This window comes from Geotrypetes seraphini, chromosome 4 (assembly GCF_902459505.1).
Source record: "Geotrypetes seraphini chromosome 4, aGeoSer1.1, whole genome shotgun sequence".
NCBI lineage: Eukaryota > Metazoa > Chordata > Amphibia > Gymnophiona > Dermophiidae > Geotrypetes > Geotrypetes seraphini.
Window position 1 is genome coordinate 242,894,039 of NC_047087.1, and position 20,381 is coordinate 242,914,419.

Below are 20,381 nucleotides of genomic sequence, written 5' to 3' on the forward strand. Positions count from 1 at the left end.
TAAATATTTGAAAGAAAGGAAAAATTAGATCTTACCTGCTAATTTATTTTCCTTTAGTCCTACCAGACTAGTCCAGAAAATGTGGGTTTTATATGTTGACCAGAGGTTGGAAGGAGGAAAAGAAAAAGTTCTGAGTACTTTGCCTTATAAAGCCTCTGTGTAGCATCAGATCATCAGTATTTTGAAATATCAAAGCAGTGGGCCACTTATTTCTTAATATCCTTTGAAATGCCATTGTCATAATAGAATTTGTGTTGAGATACCATTCCAGTAGCGCCTTTATTGTTCATAGAGTAGGACCACAAATCCATAATAGGCATTCTGAGGAAAAGCTATAAAAATAGTCCAATTGCTGATATCATAATCCTGAACTGTCAACCTAATAGTGAAAACCTGAGTGGTAAACCTGAAAGATAACTGTAAAGATTGTAGCCAGAAGAAAAGGAGTAAAATTACCACATACCAAGAAGAAAAGGAATAAAATTACCACATACTGAACCAAGCAACATACAACAGATGGGAAAGACCCTAGAATGATTTGCTAAGACTAAAGGAAAGAAAATTAGCAAGTAAGATCTAATTTCTCCTTCCTTAGTGATCATACAAGACAATTCCACAACCAAAAGGGTGGGAAAAACCTCAGACTCAGCAAATTATCATGGCTATGCCCCTATCTTGAACCTAATGGATTAAAGCAGATTTCCAGTCAGATTTTCAGGATTTTCTCAATGAATATGCATGAGATCTATTTGCATACAAATAGATCTCATGCATATTTGTTGGGGAAATCCTGAAAACCTGACTGGATTGCGGCCCTCGTTTCCCACCCCTAGACAAGATGGAACAAGAAATAAAGCACAGTTACTTACCGTAACAGGTGTTATCCAGGGACAGCAGGCAGATATTCTTAACGTATGGGGTGACGTCACCGACGGAGCCCCGGTACGGACCTTTTTAACTAGAAAGTTCTAGTTGGCCGCACCGCGCATGCGCGGGTGCCTTCCCGCCCGACGGAGGAGTGCGTAGTCTCCAGTTAAGATAAGCCAGCTAAGAAGCCAACCCGGGGAGGTGGGTGGGTCGTAAGAATATCTGCCTGCTGTCCCTGGATAACACCTGTTACGGTAAGTAACTGTGCTTTATCCCAGGACAAGCAGGCAGCATATTCTTAACGTATGGGTGACCTCCAAGCTAACAGAGAGGGAGGGGGGATGGTTGGCCATTAGGAAAATAAATTTTGTAACACAGATTGGCCGAAGTGTCCATCCCGTCTGGAAAAGGTATCCAGACAGTAGTGAGTAGTGAACGTGTGAACTGAAGACCAAGTGGCCGCCTTGCAGATTTCCTCAATAGGCGTGGAACGGAGGAAAGCCACAGAAGCAGCCATGGCTCTGACCCTGTGGGCCGTGACAGCTCCTTCCAGCGACAGGCCGGCCCGAGCATAACAGAACGCAATACAGGCAGCAAGCCAATTGGACAGCGTTCGTTTAGAGACAGGACGACCCAGACGGTTGGGATCGAAGGTCAGAAAAAGTTGAGGGGAGGAACGGTGAGCCCTGGTACGGTCAAGGTAGTAAGCAAGGGCACGTTTACAATCCAGGGTGTGTAACGCCTGTTCTCCAGGATGAGAATGGGGTTTCGGGAAGAAGACAGGCAATACAATAGATTGGTTGAGGTGAAAAGCCGAAACCACCTTGGGAAGGAATTTAGGATGGGTACGCAGAACCACCTTGTCATGGTGAAACACAGTGAACGGTGGATCAGCGACCAGTGCATGGAGTTCACTGACCCTCCTGGCAGAGGTGATGGCAATGAGGAAAAGCACCTTCCATGTGAGAAATTTGAGCGAAGTAGTAGCAAGAGGCTCAAAGGGAGGTTTCATGAGGGCTGACAAAACCACATTTAGGTCCCAGACGACAGGAGGAGGCTGTAGAGGTGGTTTGATGTTGAAGAGGCCTCTCATGAACCGGGAAACCAGAGGATGAGCCGTGAGAGGTTTTCCTAGGATAGGCTCATGAAAAGCAGTGATGGCACTGAGGTGAACTCTGATTGAGGTAGACTTGAGGCCAGCATTGGACAGAGAGAGCAAATAGTCCAGTACGGTCTCCACCGCCAATGAGGTGGGATTGTGATGGTGCAGGAGACACCAAGAGGAAAACCGGGTCCACTTCTGATGGTAACATTGGAGAGTGGCAGGTTTCCTGGAGGCATCCAAAATGCGACGGACAGGCTGAGACAGATTCCCTGGAGAGGTCAGCCCGAGAGAAACCAAGCTGTCAGGTGGAGTGAAGACAGATTGGGATGTAGTAGAGACTGATGCTGCTGTGTAAGAAGAGTAGGAAACACAGGAAGAGGAATGGACTCCCTGGAGCTGAGCTGAAGCAGGAGGGAGAACCAGTGTTGTCGGGGCCACCGGGGAGCGATGAGAATCATGGTGGCCCTGTCCTTGCGGAGTTTGAATAAGGTCCGCAACATCAGAGGCAGTGGAGGAAAGGCATAGAGGAACCGATCCGTCCAGTCGAGCAGGAATGCATCCGGGGCCAGACGATGCGGAGAGAAGAGTCTGGAACAGAACTGGGGCAGCTGATGGTTGTGAGGAGCTGCAAAAAGATCCACCAGCGGAGTGCCCCAGCGAGCAAAGATGGAGTGGAGTGGGAATCCACTCGTGAGGTTGAAGGATGCGGCTGAGTTGGTCGGCCAGGGAGTTCTGTTCGCCCTGGATATAGACAGCCTTGAGGTAAAGATTGCGGGCCGTGGCCCAGGTCCAGATACGGAGGGCCTCCTGACAAAGGAGACGAGATCCGGTGCCGCCTTGTTTGTTTATGTAGTACATGGCGACTTGGTTGTCCGTGCACAGGAGAAGAACCTGAGGGTAGAGGCGGTGCTGGAAGGCCTTCAGGGCATAAAACATGGCTCTGAGTTCCAGGAAATTGATGTGATGTTGACGCTCCTGAGGGGTCCAGAGTTCCTGGGTGCGGAGATCCCCCATGTGAGCCCCCCATGCATAGGGGGAGGCATCTGTGGTTATGATCATGGAATGAGGGGGCGGATGAAAGAGGAGGCCCTTGGAAAGATTTGAGGAGTTCAACCACCATTGAAGAGATTGCTGAAGAGATGATGTCACAGAGATGGGATGAGAAAGAAGATTTGTGGTCTGGGACCATTGGTTGGCAAGGGTCCATTGAGGTATCCTGAGGTGGAGTCGTGCCAGAGGAATCACATGGACTGTCGAGGCCATGTGGCCCAGAAGGACCATCATCTGGCGAGCAGGGATGGATGGATGGAGGAGCACCTGCCGGCAGAGGTGAAGCAGAGTCCGGTGCCGATCGGCAGGAAGGAATGCCCTCATCTGATTGGTATCGAGAACTGCTCCGATGAACTGAAGGCGCTGCGTGGGAAGCAGATGTGACTTGGGATAATTGATCTCGAACCCCAAGAGATGGAGGAAAGAGATGGTGTGATGAGTGGCTTGCAGCACAAGTGGGGACGTAGTTGCTTTCACCAACCAGTCGTCCAAGTAGGGGAACACTTGTAGGTTGTGGGACCTGAGAAAGGCCGCTACCACAATCAGGCACTTGGTGAACACCCTGGGTGATGATGCGAGACCAAAGGGCAGCACCTTGTACTGATAGTGGTGATTCTGTATCTGGAATCGGAGGTAGCGACGTGAAGCCTGATGGATTGGAATGTGAGTGTAGGCCTCTTTGAGGTCCAGGGAACATAGCCAGTCGTGCTGAGATAGAAGAGGATAAAGCGTGGCAAGGGAGAGCATTCTGAACTTCTCCTTGACCAAACACTTGTTGAGGTTCCTGAGGTCGAGGATAGGACGAAGATCTCCCGTTTTCTTGGGTACCAGGAAGTAGCGGGAGTAAAATCCCTGACCTCTTTGGTCCAGTGGAACTTCTTCGATGGCATTGAGGAGGAGAAGGGATTGGACCTCCCTGAGGAGGAGTGGAGTTTGGGAGGAGTGAGAAGCAGACTCTACGGGAGGATGATCTATGGGAAGAGTCTGGAACCTTAGTGAGTATCCGTGACGGATGATGTTGAGAACCCACAGGTCTGATGTGATGGCCTCCCAGCGTTGGAGAAAGATGGTGAGGCGGCCTCCGATAGGTTGAGGAAGAGGCATCGAAGGGTGGAGACTGGCTATGCCCTGGAGAAAAGAGTCAAAAGGGCTGAGGAGGTTTAGTCTGAGGGAGAGGCTTGGTCGCCTGGTGAGACTGAGAGCGAGCCTGAGTGTGCTGTTGTTGGCGAGGACGGCGAGATTGCTGCTGAGGAGGATTCAGCGGTCTGGCAGAGAATCGACGTTGATAAGAGGACTGAGGCCTGTATGGTCGCGCAGGTGGAGTCTTCTTTTTAGGCTTAATGAGAGTGTCCCATCTGGTCTCATGAGCCGAAAGCTTTTGTGTTGTGGAGTCTAGAGACTCCCCAAAAAGTTCATCCCCAAGGCAGGGTGCGTTGGCGAGGCGGTCTTGGTGGTTCACATCAAGGTCAGACACTCTCAGCCAGGCTAGGCGTCGCATGGCCACTGCCAGTGCGGAAGCTCGAGAAGTGAGCTCGAAGGAATCGTAAATCGAGCGCACCATGAATTTCCTGAGCTGGAGGAGGTTGGAAATCTGTTGTGGGAAGAGTGGGACCTTACGCTCAGGAACATATTTTTGTAGAGCAGAAAGTTGTTGGACTAGGTGTTTCATATAAAATGAAAAATGGAAGGTGTAATTGTTCGCCCTGTTAGCCAGCATGGCATTCTGGTACAGGCGCTTTCCAAATTTGTCCATTGTCTTCCCTTCTCTGCCAGGAGGGGTGGAGGCATAGACACTGGAACCCTGGGATTTTTTGAGAGTGGACTCTACGAGGAGGCTCTCATGGGGCAATTGGGGTTTATCAAATCCCGGAATAGGGATGACCCGGTATAAATTGTCCAGTTTTTTGGGGGCACCCGGAACAGTAAGGGGATTTTCCAAATTTTTATAAAACGTTTCCCGTAGGATATCATGTACGGGCAGTTTGAGAAATTCCTTGGGAGGTTGGTCGAAGTCCAAGGCATCTAAAAAGGCCTGGGACTTCTTAGAGTCGGACTCAAGTGGTATTGAGAGAGCCGCAGACATCTCCCGAAGGAATTTCGTGAAGGAGGATTGCTCAGGCTTGGAAGTGGTTTCAGCCATGGAGGGTTCCTCATCAGTAGAAGAGGCATCCTCCTCGGTACCGAGTGGGGATTGCTCCCATAAGTCTGGGTCCCTGATAGCCGGCTCAGTATGGTGGGTTTTAGAAAGGGACTTGCCAGATCGCATGGATACGGTGCCGGGGGATGAAGACCGGCGTCGATCCCTGTCCCGGGAGGAATGGTGCCGATCCCGGTCCCGAGACGATCGGCGTCGATCTTGGGCCCGGGAAGGGTCCTCTGCAGAACAAGTCTGGAGTTCAGGTTGTGCAGATAAGACCGGCATGGAAGTGTTCATCGGTACCGAGGGGGTGGACACCGAAGGAATGGTGCGAGGCTCGGGCCGGTCTGGTACCGTAAGGAGCGGTGCCAGTATAGTCGGAAGGAGCTGTTGGAGTTGCTTTTGTAGCTGCTCCTGTAATTTGTCCTGGAGGATGGCCGAGATGCGGTCTTCCAATGGGGGCACCGGTACCGTTTTAGTTTTCTTCGGTACCATAGGTGCTGCTCGACGCTCCGGCGATGAGGAGGCCGATGACGAGGCACTCACCGAGATCGGAGCGGAGCGTTTGCGGGATCGGCGGGACGCCGGAAGGACCGGAGTCGCCGCTGTACTTGGAGGGCGCTCTAGGGAAGTGGAAGGCTTCTTAGCCGGCTTACCTGGCGCTATCGACCCCGAAGGAGGATCAGGCGGTGTCAATGTGGTCGGTGCCGATTTAGGCGGTGCCGTCGACGTCGGGGCCTGATCCATGGCAGAACCGGTGCCGAAAAGGATATTCTGTTGGATTTGCCGGTTCTTAAGAGTGCGTTTCTTTAGAGTTGAACAGCGGGTGCAGGTGTCAGCCCGATGCTCTGGACCCAAACACTGAAGGCACCAATTGTGTGGGTCAGTTAGAGAGATCGGGCGTGCACACCGCTGGCACTTCTTGAAGCCCGGTTGGGGGGGCATGAAGGGAAACACGGCCTCCGCGAAATCAAACCCGGAGGCTTGTATGATTACAACAGGCCCCGCCGGGGCCGGCTGCAAAAAACAAAAGAAAAGACACGAGGTTTTTTGTTTTTTTTTTTTTTAAAGGAAATGAAAGTCGAAAGACAAAATATAAAATCAAAAGGAATCAAAAAATCGCGAGCGGGAAGGCAAAAATAGAGTTTTCAACAGCCGTTGAAAGCACATGCGTCTTCTTCGCTCCGCGGAAACGAAGAAACTGGAGACCACGCACTCCTCCGTCGGGCGGGAAGGCACCCGCGCATGCGCGGTGCGGCCAACTAGAACTTTCTAGTTAAAAAGGTCCGTATCGGGGCTCCGTCGGTGACGTCACCCGATACGTTAAGAATATGCTGCCTGCTTGTCCTGGGATAAACTAGGAATCGCCTCTTTGACTGAATAACAAAGGGCTCCTTTTACAAAGGTGCACTAGTGTTTTTAGCGCATGCACCAGATTAGCGCACGCTATAGTGTGCCCTACCCGAAAAACTACCGCCTGCTCAAGAGGAGGCAGTAGCGGCTAGCACACGCGGAATTTTAGCGTGGGCTATTCCGTGCGTTAAGGCCCTAATGCACCTTTGTAAATGGAGCCCAAAGTCTCTAAGAACTAAGCCCATAAGGTTGAAGGAGGTAAAGTACCAAAAATCTCTGAACTCACGGCAGAAGATGTCTTCCAACATACAAGGAGACAATGATGTTTTAATGCTCCCAATAAATAATATATATGTTGAGATTTCTTCACAAAACAGAAGTACCACCGAGGTCTTCAATCCACCTTAATGCAGTACTTTAGAAAGTCCTAGAACTCCAACCAGAAGCTGCAAATAGTCAAGGAATAAGGATACCATAGAATGTACAGTAATTCCTAATAAGAATAGGAAGGAAGAGAGAATTGCAAAGGTAGTCTGTAAATTCTGAAAAACAGTGAGAAAAGGGTTGTAAGACATTAACCCTCAAAGTAGAGAATGACACAGGGACAAATTTGTCCCTATTCCCATGGGATTTCTCTCCATCCCTGTCCCTGCCCCATCCCTGCAAGCTCTGTTTTCATCAGCACAAGCTTCAAACACTTTAAGCTGAGGTGCTGGTACTGCTTATTCGTTGGTACACATTCTAAATAAAGGACTTCATACACTACTACAATTTTAGGAGAGTATGAATCCCTGAAGCAGGCATTGCCAAAAAATGGTCCATGTCAGATTCATTTCGCTTTTACCATAAACTACTAGGAGATTTTTCTGTAAGGGAGTCAATGATTAAGGGCCCCGGTTTGTTTGTTTTTTTAAATATCTTCACAATGTCAGTGGCACACCCAATTCTACATTCTTCTTAACACTCTTCTTTAAAAGTTCCCTTCTAACACTGAATTGAACCTTGTAAAAGCCTTCCATACATAGGGTAACCCCTCTCAGAAAACTCTCTCTTCATATAATCTACCTGTTTGAAATCAGACTCATCTGAACAAAGGTATCAGTCTTAGGAAGTGATTATACGGTAGGCTGTTTTTTAAACTTCTGCTATGGCAGCACTAATAATGCAATGATTTACTAACATCAGTCTTTTTCTTAAAACTACTGGTGCTTAGAAACATAAAAACATGACGGCAGATAAAAGCCAAATGGCCCATCCAGTCTACCCATTCGCAGCATCCACTATCTCCTCTCCCTAAGAAATTCAACATGCCTGTCTCACATTTTCTTGAATTCAGACACAGTTTTTGTCTCCACCTCCTGTACCAAGAGACTATTTTACACATCTACCGACCTTTGTGTAAAAAAGTATTTCCTTAGACTATTCATAAAACTATGACCTCTTAATTTCATCCCATGCCCTCTCATGCCAGTTTTCCTTCATTTAAAAAGGCTCACCTCCTGTACTTTAATGTCACAGAGATATTTAAACATCTTTATATCTCCTCTCTTCCACCTTTCTTCCAGAGTATACATATTGAGGTCACTTTATGACAAAGACTACTAATCAATTTTGTAGCAGCTCTCTCGAACGACTCCATCCTATTTATGTATTTTTGAAGATACGGTCTCTAGAACTGTACACAATATTCCATATGGGTTCTCCTCAGAGACTTATACAATGGCACTATCACCTCCTTTTTCCTACTGGTTATTCCTCTCCCTAAGCACCAAGCATCCTCCTGGCTTTGCCCGTCGCCTTTTCTATCTGTTTTGCCACCTTGAGATCATCAGACACAATCACCCCCAAGTCCTGCACTTCTTTCGTACGCAAAAGTACCTCACCTCTAAACTATACTGTTCCTTTGGATTTTTGCATCCCTGCATTTTTTAGCATTAAATTTGCCAGTTTCTGGACCATTCTTCAAGCTTCACTAGATCCCTCCTCATGTAATCTACACCTCCTGGGGTGTCTACTCTATTAATGAGTTTGGTATCATCCGCAAAAAGACAAACTTTACCAGACAGTCCTTCCGTAATATCACTCACAAAGATGCCAAACACAGCCGGCCCAAGGACAGATCCCCGTGGCACTCTAAATTTTACCTTTTCCATTCCTTATTAGAATATTTATAAATGGAAACTCTTTATCACTTACTTCAAGTTAAAATTTTCATTTAGATTGTTAAAACATACGTGAAATTCCAGTTACTATTTTCTAGTGCCCCTCCATATCAGAAAAATGTCATCTATACAACTTTTCCAAGTTATTAGTTGATCAAAATAAGTCTGGTTTGTCAAAAAACAAATTTCAAATTCGCCCATATTATAAATTAGCTATGGAAAGAACCTCTGTACAGTCCATTGCTCTTCCTTCTTTTGTAGAAGAGACTGTCAAAACAGAAATAGTTTTCTTAGCGCATAGTCTGCTAAAATCAAAAGGAATTCAACAGGAGTCCTTTTAAGCATGTGGTTTCTTAGTAAGGTAGAGAGAACGAGAGGGCACTTTCTAAAGTTAAAAGGGGATAGATTCCATACAAACATAAGGAAGTTCTTCTTCACCCAGAGAGTGGTAGAAAACTGGAACGCTCTTCTGGAGGCTGTTATAGGGGAAAACACCCTACAGGGATTCAAGACAAAGTTAGACAAGTTCCTGCTGAACCAGAACGTATGTCGGTAAGGCTAGTCTTAGTTAGGGCACTGGTCTTTGACCTAAGGGCCGCCGCAGGAGCGGACTGCTGGACACGATGGACCACTAGTCTGACCCAGCAGCGGCAATTCTTATGTTCTTATTATGTTTAGGGCTTCTGTCTGAGGGATATTCATGTAAAGAGCATCTCGAAAGATTAGGTTCTTACCTTTGCTAATCTTCTTTCTTGTAAATCCACACTCTATTCCTGGACAAGTGGGTTATGCATCTATGGTCGCTAGACAGCTTGTAGGTAGCATCATTTAAATAATGTTTTCAAGTCCCTCCCCTCCTATCTTAGGGCTCACCTCAGGACTCTAGTTCGTGCAAAAGCAGATAGTGACACCTGAAGAGGACAGACAAAAAGGAGGGATATGGGGACACTCCCCAACCAATAAGTCTAATCTGTTCATAACATGAAATGTCGTAACAATCACAAACAATTGAAACAGGTTATTAAACAGTATAAACCTGAAAGAAACATGCTATGAGGAGAGACAGCCTGCACTAACAGAAGGGGGTGCTAGAACTAGAGACCCCAAAGCAAAGTGCTAAATATATTTGAATAGTACTCTTAGAAAGGCTGGGCAGGAAATCAGACATCCAGGTTACCAGTACCTTTAAAGACAGACAATCAGCATCTCACAGGAGAGGTTCCAGGAATAGAGTGTGGATTTACAAGAAAGAAGATTAACAAAAGTAAGAATCTAATCTTTCATTCTTATACAATCCCGCTCTATTCCTGGACAAGTAGGACGTAACAGCAGTCCTGTAGAGTCAGAGTGGGATCGTTGAGCCTGCTGTCAAAACAGAGGAACCAAAAGCAGCATCCTGCTAGGCTGCCACATCGATCCTATAAAACTTGGTGAAAGTATGCAAAGGGCACCAGGTAGCAGCCCTACAAATCTCCAAGAAGATCACCAATGACTCTGCCCAAGAGAAAATGCCTCTAGTACAGTGGTTCCCAACCCTGTCCTGGAAGAACACCAGGCCAATTGGGTTTTCAGGCTAGCCCTAATGAATATGCATGAAGCAAATTTGCATGCCTATCACTTCCATCATATGCAAATCTCTCTCATGCATATTCATTAGGGCTAGCCTGAAAATCCGATTGGCCTGGTGTTCCTCCAGGACAGGGTTGGGAATCACTGCTCTAGTAGAATGAGCCCTCAAAAAGGAGGCTGCTTTCCGGCTGCAATGTAAGTGGAAGCAATAGCAATATGGATCCATCTAGAAATGATGGCATTCAATGTCGGCCTGTCCTTGCAGGCAGGACCCACCACTATGAACAGATGGTCGGAGGCCTGGAACTTGTTCGTGACCTCCAGGTACCGCAACAAGTTCATACGCACATCCAGTGACCACAATACCCAATCCTGCTCCCTCGAACCAGAGGTAGGGAGCTGAACCACTTGGTTAATGTGGAAGGCCAAGACCACCTTTGGAAGGAAGGAGGGAACAGTGCTTAGATACATGCTGGAATCTGTGATCCTAAGAAAAGGATCCCAGCTGGATAAAGCCTGAAGCTCAGAGACCCTGCAAGGTGAAGTAATGGCCACCAGGAAGACAGTCTTGACGAGATCCATTAAAGATGCTTGCTCCAGAGGTTCATAAGGTGGATGAGCCAGAGACTGGAAAACCAGTTTGAGATTCCAAGTCAGGCAGGGTAGCTGAAGCCTCAGCATGCCTTTCAGAAATTGTTTGATGTCCGGATGAGTGACCAAGCAACCTTTCAGAGGCTTAGGACCCAGACAGGAGAGACTGGCAATTTGAACCCAAAGAGAAGCGAGAGCCAGTCCCTTCACTAGCCCATCCTGAAAGAACTCCAGTATTTGAGGCACCAGTGGTATTTATTTATTTATTTTTAAGCGGTTTACAAATGGTTCCATATATAAGATATTATACAATTCAAAACAAGGTTAAAACAAGACAAACAGATTCAGTCCTTACATAGAATCAATTTCTCACAGAAATGCATCTACATATAATTGTGTTTTCAGCATTTTCCTAAATAAGCTCCTATCTCTACATTTTCGGATTTGACCAACCAGGCCATTCCACATGGATCTTCATTTTTCTGGATGCACCACACCTGCTAACATCTCCAAGCTTTTGCATAGGCCGCCACAGTTGACTTCTTCTTGCTGCAGTGAAGAGTAGCAATCATGACTGAAGAATAGCCCCTTAGGAGTAAGGTTGTATGCTACATAGCCAGACCACAAGACCAAAACGGTCTGGATCCTGAAGCACAACTGGGCCCTGCGTGAGCAGATGAGGATGACAAGGAAGTCTGAGGCTGCAGATAAACCAGGTCAGTGTACCATAGATGGCTCAGACAGTCGAGTGCTACGAGAATCACCCAACCCCTGTGAGCCATCTCAGCAGACAGCCGATCATGGGCCAAAGATGAAAAACATAAAGACGACCCTCCAGCAGCCAAAACTGTACCAGCGTATTCAAGCCTTCACTGCCGGTTTCGCGATGGCAGCTGAAAAAACGATTTGCTTTCTTGTTGGCCACTGACACCATGAGGTCAAACGTGAGACAATCCAGTGCTTCACTAAGCAGTTGAAAGCTCTGTGGGATAGAGACCATTCCCTGGGGTCCAGAGTCTGACAACTGAGATAATCTGCCTGGATGTTATCCACTCTGGTCACGTGCACAGCCGAAAGTGCCACAAGGTGATTTTCCATCTGTGCTCAGAAAAGCATTCCTGATGCCCCCTCTGGCAACTGACATAAGCCATTGCCGTAGTATTGTCCAAAAATACACACACAACCCACTTTCGGAGAAGACGCCCAAAGTGGAGGAGAACCAGCTGAACTGCCCAAAGTTCTAGGCAATTAATCATCCAAGGTAATGGCCCTTCATTATGCCAGAAAGGCCAAGAGCCCCCCCCCCCCACACACACACATACAAATTTGCAAAGCAGCAAAGAAAGACCTGGCATCAAAACTGTTTCTTAAAGGTTGTAATTGGTTGGATCCTTGTGGATGGCTGACTACCGAATTTCTGTTAGCTTGATTGAGAAGAATGCTGCTCTGAGCAGCCCCCATAGAACTGATGGGAACGAAAGCTAGGCACCCTGATCCACTAGGGGGAAAGGGGTCGGGGCCTATTATCTGGGAAGGACTTAGGTTTACAGTCCTGCACACTGGCCATATAGTCATCCAAACCTTTGCCAAACAACAATTGCCCTCTGAAGGGTAACCTGCTCAGGGTTGCCTTAGAGGACAAATCACTGGACCACTGATAGATCCACAACATCCTACACATCGAGATGGAGTACGCTGACTGTTTGTTGAACACTCTGAATGTATCGTACAAGGCATCGGCCATATAATGCACCCCGGAGATCAGAAAGGCAAGATCCTGGATCACAGCAGTGTTAGGATCATGGTGGAGTTTCAAAAGACAAGCTCTGGCCACAAAAGAAGAGGCTGCCGCTGCTTTCAGCCCAGCAACCACCACGTCAAAGAGGTGCTTGAGGACAAAGTCCACTTTGCAGTCCAGAGCGTCCTTCAGCACTACCCCACCATCACTAAGGAAAGCAGTACACTTAGTGACCTGCCCCACTGAGGAATCAACTTTTGGAGAAAGTATGGGGCAGGGGGTTCAGCATATCATTTCTATCTACTGGAAAATATATTATCAAGGTAAGAACCTAATCTCTTTTTCCAGTGCAAAAGAAATGGTATGCTGAACCTTAGTGATGTACCTAACAGGAATGGTATGCTGAGCCTTAGTGATGTAAGTAAGCAGTTCCCAAAGTCCCAGGTGGGAAAAATAAGCCTGCTTTCAATACTGAGGATCCAAAAGTGTAAATCTTTTGTGCTGCCTATAGAATTCAGTGAATGTGTGTAGGGAAGACCATGTCGCAGATCTACATATCTCCTCCGGTGTATTGCCCTCAATTCCGCAAGAATTTACTTCTCTGGTTGAATGTGCTTTCAATAACACCGGCGATTATTTGTTGCAACCAATTGTAGGTGGAGGAGATCGCTGTCCAAATCCACCAGGAAATGGTAGCCTTGGAGGCTGGTCTGCCTCGGGTTGACTCTTTGGTTAGGACAATGAGATGATTTGATAGCTGAAACTCAGTCACTTCCTAGTAATACAAGAGAACTCTACAGATGTCCAGCAGCATTAAAGCCTTGTCTTTCTTCTTATAACCTGTAGGTTGAAAGGCTGGTAGCCTGACATCAATAGTTGACGTGGAATGCTGAAACAACCTTTGGCAAAAAGGAAGGTACTGCACGCAAGGTCACTCCCATGGTCTGTGATACTCAGAAATGGTTCCCTGCAATTCTGAGACTCTTCTGGACAAGGTAATTGCAACTAGGAACACCGCTTTGATTGCAAGATCAATGAGAGAAGCCTCCTCCAAAGGCTCATTCAGGGCCCTCTGAGGACCCTATAACACAGCGGTCTCAAACTCACGGCCCATGGGCCGCATGCAGCCTGCCAGGTACTATTTTGAGGCCCTAGGACTCTGTATGCGATTGTCCACTCCATAAATGTCCAGCAGTTGCTGTAACCTCACACAAGCGCTTTCCTGCATCTGTACGCAATTGTGAGGTGGAGTCCAATCGCATGCAGACGCAGGAAAGCGCTTCCATGAGGTTACAGCAGTGAAGCGGGCAACATTCCAGAACATAAGATAACCATTGGAGCAATGGTTGGAGGCAGTGCAGCTTGGAGCAATGGTTGGAGGCAGTGCAGCTTGGAGCAACGATTGGAGGCAGTGCTGAAGGAGGTGAGTTATAACTGTTATAATCTTTTGTTAAGTCAAAGGAAATGGAAAGATGTTAAAGGAAAAATGTTAAACTTTAACTGTGAGGGCCGCAGAAAAAAATAGGGTGCTTGGAGGGCCGCAGAAAAAATAGTTAATGTCTTATTCAAGTTTTTATTAAAATTTGATACAATCACTTATCAATTTTCTAAGCAAGTTAACAATTTAAAATGGTGAGGTTCAAATAAAAAAAAGCCAATAACAATACAAATATCTTAAACGAAGATAAAACAAAATTAATTAAATGGTGTACTTAATATTAGACAGACTAGACTAAACTTACGGGAAATGAAAGGTTAAAGGAAAGATTTATAAACTATAAAGAGTTTTACCTCATGCAAAATTGTCATTTCTTTAATAAGACATTAACTATATTTTCTGTGGCCCTCCAAGTACCAACAAATCCAAAATGTGGCACTGCAAAGGGTTTGAGTTTGAGACCACTGCTCTAACACGATGTTGAGATGCCAGGAAGGGAAGGACTCTCGGATCAGCGGCCTGAGCCTCAGGGTTCCTTTGAAGAATCTAATAATATCTGGAAGAATAGATAGGTCGATGTACTTCTCTCAGTTTCATAGTTTATTTGAATTTTGATTAAATGCTTCATACTTATAACATGAAAACATTGGGAGAAAAGGGAAGAACTACAATTTATTACATAATAAAACATAAAAGGAAAATACAATAGGGAAGGGAGACAAATTAAGTAATGCAGATGTAAATACTTATGTAAGAAATCAATTATAGGCATCTTTTAAAGAGAAAGCATTTTAGGCTACTTTTAAATTTCTGCAAGTTTTGTTCGGCTCCGAGGTATAGAGGGAGGGAGTTCCAAATTAACAGAGCAGTGACTGAGAAAATGAGAGTACGACGAGTACCAATTATTTTTTAAAGTTGGAACATTAAGGGAATGTTGAGAGGCTGATCTTAAAGTTCCGGGAGGGTCATAAGGAATCAGTAAAGTTCCGGGAGGGTCATATGAATGCAGGGGTGTTAGTCTGTATAGTTTTAAATGTTAAAAGAGCAATTTTATAGTTGATCCGGTGTGAAATAGGCAGCCAATGAGCTTTTTGTAACAAAGGGGTGACATGATCAAATTTTTGGGAGCCCAAAATAATTTTAATAGCTTTATTTTGTATGAGTTGAAGGCATTTTATATCTTTTTGACACAACCCTTTATAATGAATTACAATAATCAATTTAAGATATTATGAGGGAATGAATTAAAACATTAAGGGGATTTACGTCAAGGAGGGGGACCAAAGATCTGATCATCCTAAGTTTGTAGAAACAGTTTTTGACCAGAGCACTGATTTCGGGATGGAATGAAAGTTTATTATCAATAAGAACACCTAATATTTTGGTTATTGAAGTTGATTCGAGAGGGACATTGTCAATGGAAACTGGTGTGATAAACTCTAAACCTTCTTTCCTATCTGCACCTTAAGGGACTGCTAATCCCTTGTGCAGGCCCTCTTGAAGGAAGGCCAGTACCGACGACACTGGGGTTTTGTTGGGCTCCAGGATTCTCCTTATTGCACAAGCACTGAAAAGTATCCCACTCTCAGCATATGCCAAAGGAGTGGATGGTTTCTTGGCTTTGAGTAGAGTAGTAATGACCACTTCTGAATATCCTTTCTTGGCTTAGGTCGCACACTCAAGAGCCATGCCATAAGATCAAAGTGACCTGGATCTTCCAGAACAATCGGCCCCTGTGTGAGCAAGTCTGGGATACACCTGGAGCCAGAGACATTCATCCACCTGTAGGCGTTTTAGATCCTCAATACCAAGGACGCCTATGCCAATTCAAGGCCCCAGAAGGATCACCCTCCCTAGGTGAGATGCTATGTAACAGACTATCCAGCCTACCAGAGGCCATGGAGGAATCACATATAACAGTCTGGAATTCAGCCATGGTTGCACCAGGGTATCCAGTACTGCACTTCCGGAGGGTAGAGGGGCCTGTAGGGAGTCTCTCTGGGGAGACCAACGAGATGACAGCACATTCTGAAGTGGGACATATGCGCCCTTGACAGGGCACTATTTCTATGGCAGCTGAAATCTTTGCTGGGATCTTTGGGCTGCTGGTTGGACCTCCATGGACTCAACCTCAACTCACCCAGAACTCTCACAAAAAAGGAGGGGGGAAAGAGAGAGATGAAATGCAGCTGGCACCATAAGTGCTCCAAAGGAATGCTATTAGCATCTAAACCGCCTGCATTCCAGCCCCTGACCAAGTCAAAGGGGCAAGCAAACAACAGGGGAATGGACCCTGGACTCCACTAATCTTCAGTAGGCTGGCTGAAACAGATCCCTGAAGGATACATCTGCCAGCTGCAGATTTAAAATATGTTCCTTTCCACACAGGAAGAGTAGAAAGCAGCAAAACTATTGCAAAATAAAAGAAAGAAAACAAACAAATCAGAAGACATCTTTCATGCTCGTCTGCAGAAAGAGAAATTGAAAAAAGCAGCAGAGAAGGAGGTGGTTTCAAAAACTATGATTGGCATCTTTCTACAGTATGCTCGCAAGAATAGATAGAGCACCCTAAGGTATAGCATACCATTCCTATTGCACTGGGCATGACTCTCTCTTTGACTATAACTATCCTGTCTTCTGGTTATCTTATGAATGATACCTGCAATCTACTTGTCCAATTAAACAGGAGTATTCAGCTTTTCTGTAAATAGATAAAGATATTGATTACTATGAGATACTGGATACAGAATGTGTGATTTTGGTTTTTTTTATTGTTTAATGAAGAATGTTACATGTTTAATGTTTATTTTATGATCTATGTATGTAGTTTTGGAACCCGCTTAGGTTTAAGTGGGCTATAAGTTCTTAAAATAATCTGAAATGATCTGAAGGTTTACCTTCAAAAACATCATAAAATGCATTGAGTTAGTCCAATAAAAAAATGGTATTACCTTACTTCCTTTGTTTTTTATTTTATTTCTGTATATTACCTTAAAATAAAATACAATTAAAATAAATAAATAATAAATATCCGGTTAACTCTTTGGTATGTTTCCAGTATACTTCAGGTTCCTCCCATTGCTAAACAGATACAAAAGAAAAGCCAAATGGAGGCAGACCAAGGTTCATCAAGCCAGGCATCCTGTCTCCACAAGGACGAGTCCAGGTTACAAGTACCCCATAGATCCTAAAAACAGGATTACTTATAGGTCATTTCTGAGGATAAGCAATAACTCTACTAAATTTATCTAGCTAATAAATTTTTATGGACTCTTCCTCCAGGAACTTGCTACGCTTCTCAACCCTACTATGCCAATCATCTTGACCACATCCTCTGTAATAGATTCCATAATTTTTACTATGCACTTTGTGAAATAATGCTTTCTAAGTTGTCTTTTCAGTTTCCTGGTCATTAGTTTGGTGAGAAAGACATGGGGGAAGCCACTGCTTGCCCTGGATCGGTAGTATGGAATATTGCTACTCCTTGGGTTTTGGCCAGGTACTAGTGACCTGGATTGGCCACCGTGAGAATAGGCTACTGGGCTTGATGGACCATTGGTCTGACCCAGTAAGGCTATTCTTATGTTCTTATGATTATCCTCTTCCTTTAGAGTTGTTTAAAAGATTAAATAGCCATTCCATATTTAACCATTCGAATCACTCATGATTTTATAACCTATTTAACCATTCTAATCAATCATAATTTCATAAACATCCGATATATATATATATATATACACACACACACAACCTTTCAATCACCTTTTCTCTAAGTTATCCAGCCCTGACCTATTTAGAGGTTTAAGTAGAAAGGTTAAACAACTGTCCAAAATTGAAACAGTCTCCAGAGGGGGGAGAGGAATTTTTAATGAGACCCTTGTCTGTTTCTCTAAATTAACTTGATAAATGCCTCAGATTATCAACAATCAAGGCGCCAAAGAGCAACTGGGGTTCAAATAATCACCTTTAGCAGGTGTTCTCTGAGGACAGCAGGCAGATGTTCTCACATATGGGCAAAGTCATCCACAGAGCTCAGTATGGACACGTACCAAAGTGTATTGTCACTTTAAAACTTTAGCACTTTAAATTCCACACATGTGCCTTTATGCCTGACGTCAGCTCGCCAGACCTTCACTTCCATCCAAAAGCTAAGAAGCCAGCTAGGGGAGGTGGGTGTGTTGTAACAATATCTGTCTGCTGTCTTCGGAGACTACTTGCTATACTTTCTCTGAGGACAAACAGGCAGTATATTCTCACATATGAGACTTCCAAGATGCCAGACTCATGCCTCCAGGAAAAGGGTAAATTATAACTGTCACGAGGATGGTAATATCCCTGAAGTTGGAGGGAAGATGGCTTTTAAAGAGAGAATAAATTTTTAAGAACTGCCTGACCAAACTGAACATCTCATCTAGAATGTTGATCTAAGCAGTAGTGATTGCAGCAGATTTCTGCGTCTCACCACGTCTATGTAGAAAGAACTGACATTTCAGCCATCATGTTGAGGCTTTCTCAGGGTATGCTTTAGTGAGTTCTGGTAGCTCCACTGACTGACCTTTTCAATGCTTCTCTAGAGTCAGGAGTGGTACCAGAGGACTGGAGAAGGGCAGATGTGGTCCCTCTACACAAAAGTGGAAGGAAGAAGCAGGGAATTACAAGCCAGTAAGTGTGACTTCTGTGGTAAGCAAATTAATGGAAATACTTTTAAAACTGAGAATGGTGAAGTTTTTGGAATCCTGTGAATTACAGGACCAGAGACAACGTGGATTCACTAGAGGTAGGTCTTGTCAGACAAATCTGATCAATTTCTTTGACTGGATAACCAGAGAATTGGAAAGAGGGAGTGCGCTAGATGTGGTGTAGTTAGATTTTAGCAAAGCCTTTGACAGTGTTCCATACAGATGTCTAATAAAAATACTGAGTGCCCTCAGGATAGGCCCCAAAGTGACAGGCTGGGTCAGGAACTGGTTGAGTTGAAGATAACAGAGGGTAATGGTCAATAGCAATGTTGGAAAGGGATGTTACCAGTGGTGTGCCTCAAGGTTCTTTTTAACATTTTTATAAGCGATATTGCTGAAGGGCTGTCAGGTAAGATTTGCCTCTTTGCAGATGATACCAAAATCTACAATAGAGAAGAAACCCCGGATGGTGTAAATAACATGAAGAAAGACCTGGCGAAGTTAAAATTTAATGCTAAGAAATGCAAGGTCATGCATTTGAACTGCAAAACCCAAAGGAATGGGACAGTTTAGGGGGGTAAAGAACTTATATACACGACAGAAGAGCAGGACTTGGGTGCGACTGTATGTGATGATCTTAAGGTGGCCAAACAAGTTGAAAAGGTGATGGTGAAAGCTAGAAGGATGCTAGGGTGCATTGTGAGAGGTATGGCCAGTAGGAAAAAGGAGGTATTGATGCCCCTGTATAAGACTATGGTGAGACCTCATTTTGAATATTGTGTATTGTTGAGAGCATGCAGATCTAGTATTGGGCAGAGATTGCTGGTCTTTTTCTGAATCAGAAAGTATTTGAAGTAGAACCCGCTGCCTCTCTCCTTTGGTGGAACTGGTTGTATTGCATCGAGATGAAGAAGGGCTGAGAGCTCCTGGTGAAGCAGAGATTTCTGAAGCGAATTTTGGAGGGTGGTTTGGAGGTTTTTTTCAGAAAGTGAAGGGCATATCCTTGAGAGACTACCTGAAAGATCCATTTGTCTGTTATGTGGGTCCAGCATGGCTAAAAAATGGTGGATCAGACACCCTACTGGTAACTGTATTGGAAGAGAGTGAGAGAGACATTAGCTATGCTCTCTATGAGAAAGTCAAAAAGACTGTTAAGACTTTGAAGGAAGAGATGTTTGCTGTTTTTGTTATCTCTGCTAATGTGAATGTCTATGAGAAGATTGGAATGAGGAGATAGGCTGAGAAAAATTATGCCTGGACGGATAGTAAAGTTGTTGTCAATAAGGAGCAGAGTATTTCATGACTGCTGTGTAGGCGGAGCAGACTGTACTTTGGACAATGTTTATCAAATAATCAGTATGCTGCTTTATTTTTTCAGTAGTCTCCTCTATTTGGTCCCCAAAATGGTCGTTCCCTGTACAAGATATGTTTGTCAGACAGTCTTGGACACTGGGTTCCAGATTGGAAACATGGAGCCATACCTGCCTGTCCATAGCAAAAGAGACTACTGATGTTCTAGATCAGTGTTCTTCAACCGCTGGTCCGCGGACCGGTGTCAGTCCACAGAAATTTTCTGCCGGTCTGTGGCCGGAACGTGCCTCGGGCCTGAGGAGATCAATGCACAAAGGTACAGGCGGCGGCTCCTACGCGCATCCTGCACCAGAACTGGCAACCTTCTCTCTGACGTCTCAA

General features: G+C 45.1%; 1 protein-coding gene across 3 annotated transcripts in view; it reads right to left on the reverse strand.

Moving 5' to 3' along the window:
- Nucleotides 1-20,381, reverse strand: part of LOC117359162 (solute carrier family 22 member 15-like) — a 150,439-nt gene that overhangs the window by 33,608 nt on the left and 96,450 nt on the right. The gene's annotated exons all lie outside the window — the stretch shown is intronic.